Below are 13650 nucleotides of genomic sequence, written 5' to 3' on the forward strand. Positions count from 1 at the left end.
GGACATGAGTTTGAGTAAACTCCAGGAGTTGGTGATGGACAGGGAGGCCTAGTATGCTGCGATTCATGGGGTTGCAAAGAGTCAGACACGACTGAGAGACTGAACCGAACAATTTGAGGATAATTGCTTTACAGTATTGTGGTAGTATTTGCCATACATACATCAACATGAATCAGCCTCGAGTGCACGTGTCCCCCAATCCTGAACCCGCATTCCACCTCCTTCCCACTCCATCTTTCTGTGTTGTCCCAGAGCAACGGCTTTGAGTGCCCTGCTTCATGCATCCAATTTGCACTGGCCATCTATCTTACATATGGTAATATACGTGTTTCAATGCTATTCTCTCAAATCATCCCACCCTTGCCTTCTCCCACAGAATCCAAAAGTCTGTTTTTTACATCTGTGTCTCTTTTGCTTCCTTGCTTATAGGATTGTTGTTATCATCTTTCTAAATTCCATATATATGCATTAATGTCCTGTAGTGGTGTTTCTCTTTCTGGTTTACTTCACTTTGTACAATAGGCTGCAGTTTCATCCACCTCATTAGAACTAACTCAAATGTGTTCTTTTTTGTGAAATATATTTACAGAAAAATGCATACAACATAAAGGTGACAGTTTAACAAACAAACATCCAGGTCCAGAGAGAGAACATTACCAGAACTTTGGAAGCCCTCACATGACCCATATGTCACAAACACCTCTCTTCCCCATAGGTAGCCTCTATCCTGACGTTTATGGTAATAATTTCTGTGCTTTTCTTTATGGTTTTTAATTCCCTCAAATAGTTTAGATTTGCTTGATTATGATCATATGAGTTATTTTATATATCACAAACTTTATATATATATATTTATACCTATGTGTATATACATTGGAGAAGGCAATGGCACCCCACTCCAGTACTCTTGCCTGGAAAATCCCATGGACGGAGGAGCCTGGTAGGCTGCAGTCCATGGGGCCGCTAAGAGTCAGACATGACTGAGCGACTTCACTTTCACTTTTCACTTTCATGCACTGGAGAAGGAAATGGCAACCCACTCCAGTGTTCTTGCCTGGAGAATTCCAGGGATGGGGGAGCCTGGTGGGCTGCCGTCTATGGGGTCACACAGAGTCGGACACAACTGAGGTGACTCAGCAGCAGCAGCATGTGTATATACATGCACACACACACAGTATGAATTCTTTGATATATTGTGAGCTTTACAGCAGTGGCATATAAGTAAATTCTTTTGTGTTTAGCTTTCTTTTTTTCCCACATCATATTGTGAGATTGATCCTTACAACTCTACTTTCTTGAGTGTACCATGTTTTATTAATCCACTTCATTGTTGATACACATTTGGATCATTCAGAATTTGGGTCTGTTACAAACAGGTCTACTCTGAGCACACTTGTACAAGTTCATGTACAAGTGTGCATAAGCAGATTTGGGGTCTAACCTATGACTGGAATTGCTGGAGCCAAGGGTATATGCATATTTTCAAAATTACTAGGTGATTCAACATTGTTTTCCACAGCTGTTGGACTGTTTACACTCTCACCACTAGTGGATGAGTCTCCCCATTCATATACTTGGCAGTGTTAGATTTTTAAATGTTTACCCATCTAGTGAGTATATGACATTATATCATTGGACCTTTAATTTGCATTTTTCAGATTACTAATAGGTTTTATGCCTTTTCATATTTATATTTCCTAATTTATGACATGCCTAGTCAAATATTTCATGGGTTTTTCCATTGAGTATGCTATGTTTTTCTTACTAATGTGCAGGAGCTCTTTATGTGCTTTGAATATTAATCCTTTGTGGGTTGTAACTTTAATATAATTGACTTTATCAATATTTCATTTATGATTGGTATTTTTCTTTCTTCTTTTTCTTTTTTTTTTTGCCACACCATGTGGCTTATGGGATTTTAGTTCCCTGACCAGGGATTGAACAAATTTGGGGCCGTAGCAGTGACAGTGTCAAGTCCTAATCACTGGGTCACAAGGGAACTCCCAGTCCTTTTTCATATTGAAAAATCCTTTCTACTCTGAAATTGTGAAGATATTCCAGCATTACCTTCTAGAAACATTGTTTCATCTTATACCCTAAGATTTATATTCCATCTATAACTGATTATGTGTCATGTATGGTTAGAGATCACACTTCATTTTTTTCTCACATTATTCAATGGATCCAGTACCATTTATTGAAAAATTTGCCCCTTTCCCAAACGTAGGTCCTTTATCAGGTGTGCTCTCTCTTCTGTTTCATTGCTGTATTTGCGTCTTTTCACCAGGATCATTCTGTCTTGATATAGCCTTATAAAAATGTCATAGTAAGATTTTTATCCTCCATTCTTGTTCTTTTTCTTCAAGTGTCTTGGCTCCTCTTGAATTTTACTATCCATGTTAGGATCAGCTTATCAAGTTTCAAATATTTTAAAAATCTGTTGGAATTCTGTCTTAAATTGCATTAACCTACAAATCAGGTTTTTAGGAATTGATGTCATTATAAGTATTTCAATTTAATAATTTATTATATCATTTCATTTACCTAGATTTTCTAAACATCTGTCAGTAAAGTGTATAATTTAGAAAGGCCTTGTGCATCCTTTTTTTAGATATGCTTCTTTCAGCTTTCAAATATATAAAAAATGAAAAAAAAAATACAATTAACACCTCTATTCCCATTATCTAGATTTAACAGCTATTCACATTTTGCCATGAGTATGTTATCTATCTAGATTTTTCAAATAAATTTATTTTAAAGTAATTACAGACGTCATGAAATTTCACCCTTAAATGCTAAAAGACTGTACTTTGTAAGAGTGATAGTCGCCTACAATATTGCAACCACACAACCACATCTGTGTGTGTATTCAAATTATCTAATTATGCTAAAAACAAATTATACTAAGTATCTTTTTCATTTTTTGTATATTCTCAAGTTAAGACCCAATCAAGATTCATGAGTTGCCTTTGTGCATTTAGCTGAAGAAATCTGACCAATAAGGTAACTGAGAGGGGCGTCCCAAGGTGGCGCTAATGGTAAAGACTCTACCTGCCAATCAGGAGATGCAAGAGACGTGGGTTCAATCCCAAGGTTGAGGCTATCCCTTGGAGGAGGAAATGGCAACTCCCTCCAGAATTCTTGCCTGGAAAATTCCATGGTCAGTGGAGCCTGGCGGGCTACAGTCAATGGGGTCGCAAAGAGTCCGACATGACTTAATGACTGAGCATGAAGGTAACTGAGATACAGTTGCCAGCTTCTATAGGTTTTCAGAGGCCAGAGAAAGTGTATGAAGCCAAAAATACAGCCAATTCATATAAAATATAATGAAACTAATACATTGAGAATTGATACCTTATCATTTATATGGTATTCTTCCCATACATCCATAACCCCAGTCTAAACAATCAAGGAATTCCCTGGTGGTCCAGTGGTTAGAACTCAGCACTTTCACTGCTGGGCCCTGGATTCAGTCCCTGATTGAGCAGCTAATATCTCACCAGCCGTGGAGCATGGCAAAAAAAAAAAAAAGAGAGAGAGAGAATAGACAAAATCAACTGAGAGACAGTCTACAAAAATACCTAAGTACTCTTCAAAAGTGTCAAGGTCATAAAAATAGGGAAAGATTGAGAAACCGTCACAGATTGAAAGACACAAAGGAGAAGTGAGAACTAAATGCAAGATCTTATCCTGACTCTGGTCCTGGAACAAAGAAAGAACATCAGTGGAAAAACTGGAAAAATCCCAAAGTTTGCACTTAATGGTATTGTGCCTATAATCATTTCTTAGTTTTGATAGATTTACTGTGTATGTAAGATGTTAATATGAGGTGAAGCTGAATGAAGGATGTGATGGAACTGTACTGTTTGCAACCTTTCTGTAAATCTAAAATTATTTCAAAATAAAATGTTAATAAAATTGAAATAAATTTGTAAATATTGGCTTAGAAGTGTGAAAAAGAAGCCTCTAAAGTTGAAACAATAATTATTCCATTAAAAGTGTATAGGCAGGAACTTCCCTGGTGGTCCAGTGGCTAATACTCTGAACTCCTAATGCAGGAGGCCTGGGTTCAATCCCTGGTCAGGGAACTAGATTCTGCATGCCGCAACTAAAGATCCTGCATCCTGCAAATAAGACCCAGTGCAGCCAAATTTAAAAAGAAAAGAAAACAAGAAAATAGATTTTTTTTAAAGTGTATGGGCAAAACAAAATGCCGTTTCATTAACTGTTAAGTTTTAGTAATGGTACCCCACTCCAGTACTCTTGCCTGGAAAATCCCATGGACAGAGGAGCCTGGTAGGCTGTAGTCCATGGGGTCGCTAAGAGTCGGACACGACTGAGCAACTTCACTTTCACTTTTCACTTTCATGCATTGGAGAAGGAAATGGCAACCCACTCCAGTGTTCTTGCCTGGAGAATCCCAGGGACGGGGGAGCCTGGTGGGCTGCTGTCTATGGGGTCGCACAGAATCGGACATGACTGAAGTGACTTAGCAGCAGCAGCAGCAGTACTCATAAGATTTTAATTTCAGTTGAAAAGAACTTGTAGTTAGATTTTCTCACTATAAAAAAAATTCCTGAACATGCACGATAACCACCAAGAAATCATACCCTATCAGAAGTTAGTTAATCATAACCTAAATTTTTAAAAATGTAATTATTAAAAGTCCTTTCCAGATTTTTACAGCAAAAATATATATATATTTTTAAATGTGGCATAAGGTACCATCGAATATGTTTTTGATGTAATATATCCAAAAGCAAGATTCTGTTAAATTGTTAAGTAAGCCCTGAAGCAGATTAATTCTCCAATCCCTAGCATTTCCTGGAGTCTTCTATTTGGCACTGATTTATATAATTTTGGCAGGCAGGAAAGTTTATATAACTTCCTGGCAGGCAGGAAAGAATAAGCTAACTAGCAGAAGTAGAACCTAGTAAAAGGACCAGCCCTCCTTTTAAGAAGCTCGGAATGGCTTTGCAGTGGAAGGAAACACTGTTGTCCTTATCCTCAGGGATAAATATTTGAGGAGAGGCAGGTTAGGATACTTGGAAAGTAGTAACTTAAAGCTAAAGGGTAGAAAAGATGAGGGCTTGAGGGGTGTGACCTGGTCTCAGAGCTTCTCTCCTGACATCGGGGGATGCTGCGGAGCAAAGTCATGAGCGTTGAGATTCAGATTCCAGAGACAGCCATGAGCTGTGCTTCACTAGGGAGTGAGAGGGAAGGAGGAACTTTAAGACTGAAGACCTTTAAGTGGGAGACAGAGGCAGAAGTAGGGTAGGTGGTGTTTGGAGAAGCGAGGAGGTGCTCAGAAGCTGCCAGTCAGATTGACTTTACATCAACCTGGAGGGAGAGAGAGAGAGAGTGTGTGTGTGTGTGTGTGTGTGTGTGTGTGTGTTGGGTGGAGGTGATTCAGCGGCGGGAACATGAACTTGTGCTTTGGAGACCGCAGAGTTGCACACAAAGGTGGTTCATGTGCTTACATGCCATCACAACTGGCATCCGCACCATTAAGCCTTACCCTCTTCCTGTCACCTTTGGCCCAACAATAGCCACTGGAGCCCCCATTCAGCAGGCTGCTCCTGTCTTAAGGGCTTAATTTTACCAACTACATTGTCCCTAACAACAACCTTATGAGGTAGATTGTGTAATAACCCCCATTCGTAGAGGTTTCCCTCCTCATAGAGGGAGGGAAAGGAAACTGAGACACAGAAACATTAGGTAACTTGTTCTGGTTATACATGGCTGAGCTGGGATCCAAACCCAGGTAGTTTGGCTGTGAATTTTCCTGCCACACTCTATTGGAATGTGTCCCTTACAACATGCTTTCCAGCCTCCACACACCTTGGAGACAAGTGCACCAGTGTTGAGTCTGCTAAGATGTATCACAACCAGAGTCCTGAGACATCCCTGGTGGTCCAGTGGTTAAGAATCTGCCTGCCAATGCAGGGGACACTGGTTCAATACCTGGTCCAGGAAGATTCCATATACCATGGAGCAGCTAAGTCTGCATGCCACCACCACTGAAGCTCGGGTACCTAGAGCCTGTGCTCTGCAACAAGAGAAGCCACTCCAATAAGAAGCCCACACTCTGCAACTAGAGAAAAGCCCACTAGCAGCAATGAAGACCCAAAGCAGCTGAAAATTAATTAATTAAAATATCCCATAATCACTTATTAAAAAAAAAAACAGCCCTGGATACCATCTGCTCTTAAGGACTTTATCCTCTGAGCTCTCCAGCTTCCTGCACCAGGAAGGCAAGAGTGACAGTTTCTGGTGGCCGCTGGCATTATCCCTGCACCTCATGGGGCTAACTCCTCAGTTCCTCTATCCCAGTGACCTCTCTTTGGACAATCCTTATTTTTTTCCCAGAGACAGGAAAGAAGAAAAGAATAGGAGATTTCTCCTTAGCTTCGCTCAAATACAAAAAGCTCATAGGGCCTCTTTTCCTTCTACAACCCAGTTTTAGATGTAAATATTTAAGATTCCAATCAATACTGTAAGAAAAACACTTAAGGAAAAATATTTCCTCCTGGAAAAATCGAGGAAGATTGAGTTAGAGTTAAGAGTAAATTCACACAGAGGGGTCAAACCTTTATTCATTAGTAATATGTCCATTTGTTCAACAAATATTTGAGAGTCTACAAGTACCAGGCATCAGCCAAAGAGCTTCAGTGGAGAATAAGCCGAAGTTCCAACATGATGCAGCTCGAAGCTAGTGGAAGCCACATGCCAGGTTTCACATGTCTATCATCCCCTGCTTTCAACAACTCTAGGAGTTTGGCTTCTGAGCTTCTTTTACAGTTGATGAAACTGAGGCTTAGAAGAATTAAAAACGTGAACCAGGATTCAAACCCAGTGTCTCTGAGCCCGCCTTCCTTTCCAACTGCACCTCAGCTGAGAGCACACCTTTTGCAATTTCATGATCCTCACCATTTTCGTCAAGTAAACTCAGGCTCCAGTCTAGGTGAGTGGCCTTGGGTCTGCCCTGGACAGTGAGGCAAAAGGAATAGAGAAAGAAGAATATTTCTGTGAGAGGAGAGATTTAGCAAAACATCTAGACAGGAGGAGCAAAATAAGAGAAGGTAACAAAGAGGATTTAACAGAAGAGAAATGAAGATGGAGTCATAATATCTTATTTCAATTCCAGTTATACGGAGTCCTGCTGCTGCTGCTGCTAAGTTGCTTCAGTCATGTCCAACTTTGTGACACCCCATAGACAGTAGCCCAGCAGGCTCCCCCCGTCCCTGGGATTCTCCAGGCAAGAACACTGGAGTGGGTTGCCATTTCCTTCTCCAATGCATGAAAGTGAAAAGTGAAAGTGAAGTTGCTCAGTCGTGTCCGACTCTTAGCGACCCCATGGACTACAGCCTACCAGGCTCCTCTGTCCATGGGATTTTCCAGGCAAGAGTACTGGAGTGGGGTGCCATTGCCTTCTCCATACAGAGTCCTAGGTATTATCAAATGGCAGTTTTCAAATTGGCACACACAGAGGGTCCATTGTTGAGATCTGCTTGCTGAAATGCTTCTTCAAGAATTATTTCAGTTGATAACTAAAGTGCTTTTTAGAACTAAAATACTATTTTTAGTGTTTAATTATAGAGTTTTACCTATGACAGATGCTATTTTTAAATAACTTAATGTATAGTGTATCTAAATATCATTCCTTTAAAAACTACCTGGAAGTGACTAAGTCTACTTGGTGGGGGAAGGTGGGAAGAGCAGATAAATTATCTTATAACATTTGGCATCATTATATTATCATTATTCAAGACAACTGGAGGAGCTAAATTTAAGACAGGAATGAATCTGATCTTCTTCAAGTATTAACTTACTTAAGTATATTTTCTAAAGCAAACCTAGAACAAATCTTAAACCTTGCTTATATTTTCTAAAGCAAACCTGGAACCATCCTAAACTTGTGTTTACTTTTATGGAAACCATAATTCCTCATCAAAATGCTTGATAAGCAAGTGTTCCCCAGTCATTCTTCTGCAAGAGGTTTGATTCACTCAGGCACACGTGCATTTATTCAGCAAACCCTTACGGGAAGTCTACTTGGTGCCAGGTATGATGCTAACTACAAAGATGATATTTCCTCTCTGCAAGAAGCTGACAGGAAATCACAGCACAATGGAGAAAGCACGATGACAGAGGAGATAGGTGTCAACAGGGAAGGGTGGGCAAATAGAATAGGTTTCTGGAGGTGTGAGAGATGGCCGGAGTATTAATGGTTGAATTGATGTCTATGTGTGTATGTGAGAGAGAGAGTCAGAGAGATGAAGGGAGGAAAAAGGGTGGCGAGAGAGAAAAAGATCTGAAACAGAGTTAGACAAATCCATGTGATGAGCAGTGTCAACTTCAAACTTCATGTGGGTGAGAGATCACGTGGGAGGCGGAACAGTCGAGCAGGCCCCAGCCCAGAGAGCCTCGTTTGCTGTGTTAACAACTAACATCTACCAAGTGCTCATGACATGCCAGATGCTATTCGAAGCATTTTATTTAGTCTCATTTAATCCTTCCACCACTGCATCTTATGAAGTAAGTAAGTACTATTTTACCATCCCTATATTACAGGTGAGAAAGTGTGTTAGTGTTAGTCGCTAACACATCCAGACTCTTTGTGACCTGTCCAGGATCCTCTGTCCATGGGATTTCCCAGGCAAGAATACTGGAGTGGGCAGCCATTCCCTTCTCCATGGGATCTTCCTGACCCAGGGATTGAACCCTCGTCTCATGTATTGAGGGCAGATTCTTTACCATGAAGGCCAGATGAGAAAACTGAGGCCTAATTTGGTTAAGTAGTTTGACCAGTTCTCACAGTATGCAGAGCTGAGATCTGAACACAGACAATCTTCCTCTAGAGTCCATGGTGGTTTTGGCTGGGACAGGCAACTTGTGGGATGTTACTTCCAAACCAGGGATTGAACCCACGCCCTTGCAGTGGAAGCATGGGATCCTTACCACAGGACCACCAGGAAGTTCCTAGAGTCAATGCTTTTAACTCCTTAACCCAGGCCTCGCTGGCAGTGGGAACTCATTACAGATACATTTTGCAGCAGGGGAACAAAATGACTGAATTGCATACCAATTCTCTGAATACAAATGGAATATTTAATAACCCAATAGACTTAAATTTTATAAGGAGCTAAAACAGACAGAACATTCACTGCGCGTAGAGCTGCCCTCTCCAAAGAGGACACCCCCTGAATCAAGAAGTGAATTAGGAAGCATCACTGACTGGATAATGAGAATCCTCCTAACATAACATTAGGCAGTCAGAAGAAATCTGCTCCGCTTGCCCCTGAATTGGCTTTCAAATTGTCACTTACTAATAGGGCTGTTATAGTCTCAGCTAGATGCTGAGAGGGTCTCTCTATTGACCAATGTAAAATGCAGCCCATTCTGGCTGGAGATGAACTTTAATCCAGGGAAGACCAGTGACTGGGACTGTGCTGTAAAATAATGCTTTTGATGCCTGTTAAGGAATATTGATAATGGAAAGGAGAGTAAAGAGTTTGTTTCTTCACCGTAGTCTAGGGCAGAGGAGACTGCCATTCATTCATTCATTGAACAAATATTTATTTATTATTTGAATTCTTTTTTTTTTTTTTTTGGCCACACTGTGCAGCTTGCAAGGAGATCCAACCAGTCCATTCTGAAGGAGATCAGCCCTGGGATTTCTTTGGAAGGAATGATGCTAAAGCTGAAACTCCAGTACTTTGGCCACCTCATGCGAAGAGTTGACTCATTGGAAAAGACTCTGATGCTGGGAGGGATTGGGGGCAGGAGGAGAAGGAGACGACAGAGGATGAGATGGCTGGATGGCATCACTGACTCGATGGACGTGAGTCTGAGTGAACCCCAGGAGTTGGTGATGGACAGGGAGGCCTGGCATGCTGCGATTCATGGGGTCACAAAGAGTCAGACACGACTGAGCAACTGAACTGAACTGAACTGTGCAGCTTGCAGGATCTTAGTTCCCAGACCAGGGATTGAACACGGGCCCCCCAGCAGTGAAACCATGAGTTCCAATCACCAGATCCCCCCACCCCCCCAGGGAATTCCCTGAACTTAATTTCCTAATTTGTTCAAGCACTGTGATGGTAGGTGCTATGGATACAGGAGTGAGCAAAATCAGGCAGATTCCTCGAGGAGTCTACAGTGAAGCAAGGGAAAGGGGCACCAATGAAAGAATCACTCACGATTCAATGTGCAACTATAACTGGAGTGAAGCCTTTGAAGAAATTTGAGGTAAAGAGAAGAAATCGCTTTCTCTGTGAGGCAGGAAGCCTTCCCTTAGGCAGTGAGGACTGAGCTGAGATCTGGGAGATGAGCAATTGTATGAGCATTCCAGACGGGTGGAACCTCCTGTGAAAAGACACTGAGGCAGGAATAAGAGGTGTCTCATGTGGGGGTTTGAGACTAGGTTGAGGAGATCAGTTTAGACCTTCAAGGCCTGAGAGGATACACTGGGGATTTGGTGCTTTATGCCGAGAAGAAACTGCAGGTCAATAAAACGTTTAAAGATTTTCACTGGGGAACATGATATGATTAGATCTACCCTATTAATGAGATCCTGGATCATCTTCACTAGTATTATTCTGGATTCTTTTTCTGGGAGATTGCCTATATCCACTTCATTTAGTCATTTTTATGAGGATTTATCTTGTTCCTTCATCTGGGACATAATCCCATTTCTTTTCATTTTAGCTAGCTTTCTGTGATTGAGGTGTCAGTTCTGAAGGCTGCTGGGATTGTAGTTGTTATTTCTTCTGTCTGCCCTCTGATGGATGAGACTAAGAGGCTTGTGCAAGCTTCTTGATGGGAAGGACTGGCTGTGGGGAATACTGGGTCTTGCTCTGGTGGGCAGGGCCATGATCAGTAAAACTTTAATCCAATTGTCTGATGATGGGTGCTGCTGCCCTCCCTCCCTGGCAGTTGTTTGGCTTGATGCAACCCAGTCCTGGAGTCTACAGGCTCTTTGGTAGGGCTATTGGTGACCTCTAAGAGGACTTCCTAAGTGGCTCAGATGGTAAAAAAATCTGCCTGCAATGTGGGAGACCCAGGTTTGATCCCTGGGTTAGGAAGATCCCTTGGAGTTGGAAATAGCAACCCACTCCAGTATTCTTGCCTGGAGAATTCCATGGACAGACCCACTCCAGCATTCTTACCTAGAGAATTCCATGGACAGAGGAGCCTGGCAGGCTACAATTCCACAGCGTGACAAAGAGTTGGACACAACTGAGCAACTAATGCACACTTCAGAGGCCTTACACCGAGAGGCATCTCCCAGGACTGCTGCTGCCAGTGCCCCCGTCCCCATGGTGGGCCACTGCCGACACATGCTTCTGCAGGAGACCATCACTCACAGGTAGGTCTGGCTCAGTCTCCTGTGGGGTCACTGCTCTTTTCCCCTGGTTCCTGGTGCATGCAAAATTTTGTTTGTGCCCTCCAAGAGTCTCCATTTCCTCCAGTCCTGTGGATGTTTTATAATCAAATCCCCCTGGCCTTCAGAGTTAAATTCCCTGGGGATTCCCAGTCCCTTGGCTATGTCCCCAGTCTGGGAAGCCTGATGTGGTGCTTAGAATATTCACAATAGGTTCTAGGTCCTTCCATAATCAAGGACCTGCTATGTAGCACAGGGAGAACTTTGATATTATTGTTCTCCAGTTTGTGGGTTCCCCACCTGGCCGACCTAGGATTTGATTTTATCATTATTGTGCCCTTCCTACTGTTTTGTTGTGACTTCTCCTTTGTCCTTAGGAGTGGGGTATCTTTTTTTGGTCTTCCAGTGTCTTCCTGTTTATGGTTGTTTAACAGCTAGTTGTGGTTTTGGTGCCCCGGCAGGAGAAAATGAGTGCACATCCTTCTACTCTGCCATTTTGAACCAATCTAGATATACATTAAAAAAAAAAATAACTCTGCAGATTGGACTGGAAGGAGGCAAAAGTTTACTAGGTTCTTCTCTTACTGCATTTAAAGAACATTTATTGAGCACAGGCCAGAACTGTCCAGTAAAAGCATAGTATTAAAAAATAACATAAGCCAAATATTTTGAATTTTCTAATAGTTACAGTAAAGAAAGTAAAAAACAATAGTAAAATTGATTTTAATATATTTTATTTGACTCAATATATCTAAAATATTATTATCTCAACATGTAACAATATTAAAAAGCTTAGTCTTTGAAATCTACTGTGTATTTCACATATCTCAATTGGAACACAAAATATTCATCAGAAATATTTCATCTGTATTTATCTTTCATAAAATTTACAGTTAAAAAAAAATAGGCTTACACCCCAATGTTCACGGCAGTACCATTTATAATAGCCAATACATGGAAGCAACCTAAAGGTCAATCAACAGATGAATGCATGAATGCGTAAAGAAGAGCCCAGGAGCCATAACTACTGAAACTCACATGCCCTAGAGCCTGTGCTCTCGCATAAGAAAAGCCACAATGAGAAGCACTGCAACTAGGGAGTGGCCCTTACTCACGGCAACTAGAGAAAAAGCTCACACAATGAAGACCAGCACAGCCACAAATAAAAATAAATAAGTAAAATTATATAAAAAACTATCCATTTTAAATTTATTTATATTTATTTTTCTTAATATGAAGAACATTTTTCTCTATTGAAGTTGACTTACAATGTTTCAGGTGCACAGCAAGATGAGTCAGTTGTATGTGTGCACATATATTATTTTTGAAATTATTTTCCATTGTAGGTTATTATAAGATATTGACTATAGTTCCCTGTGGGAATACAGTAAACCTTTGCTGCTTGTTGCATATCTATTTTTAAAAATTAGAAATCTAGCATTCTATTCATACTAAGTCAAACAGATAGAATCAAAATGTCATAAATTTTTTAGTTAGGCAAAAATTCATGTTTTCTAAAACATATATTATACATATTATTTATATGTGTGTATACAAAAACTTTCTAATATGCTTGGTAAAGGCTTGAGAAACAACATCAAAAAAAAAAAAAAGAGAGAAAAGATGGAGAATTTGGAAAACATAAGCTAAATGAAATGAGAGTACTGAATATGACATAGAAACAGTGAAACCAACCAGATAAAAGGAAAAGATCATCACACAGTCCAGTTGTTTTTGAACAAGCCTGCTCATTAGAAACATAACTGGAGCTTTGGAGGAAAAAAAGCAATACCTGGACATTTGTATTTTTCAAAAAATTCAAGATAATTCTGATATGCATCTGGGTTTTAAAAAGTGATTACAAGTTTTTCTATTAAATGGTAGTCTTAGTGATATAGAATTCTATTATTTTTCTGTTGACCAATCATGATACAATGGTATGAAATGAATAATAGTTACATAATCACAATAATAAAAGATGTTTATCAGTTTTCACAATAGCCAGACAAAAAATAAAAATAATTATGATTGTAAACCATAATGGGAACATGATTAGCCTAACAGTATAAAATAATTACATACAATTTGAGGGGTCAAGCAGAGTGATATGGTAAGTGGAAGTGCGTACACGCACATGTTTTCATCCACCCAGCCAGTCTATGTCTTTTGGTTGGTGCATTTAATCTATTTAGATTTAAGGTAATTATTGATATATATGATAGTATTACAATTTTCTTAAATGTTTTGTGTTTATTTTCTGTAGG

The sequence above is a fragment of the Bos taurus genome, chromosome 26 (assembly GCF_002263795.3).
Source record: "Bos taurus isolate L1 Dominette 01449 registration number 42190680 breed Hereford chromosome 26, ARS-UCD2.0, whole genome shotgun sequence".
In the NCBI taxonomy this organism is placed as follows: domain Eukaryota; kingdom Metazoa; phylum Chordata; class Mammalia; order Artiodactyla; family Bovidae; genus Bos; species Bos taurus.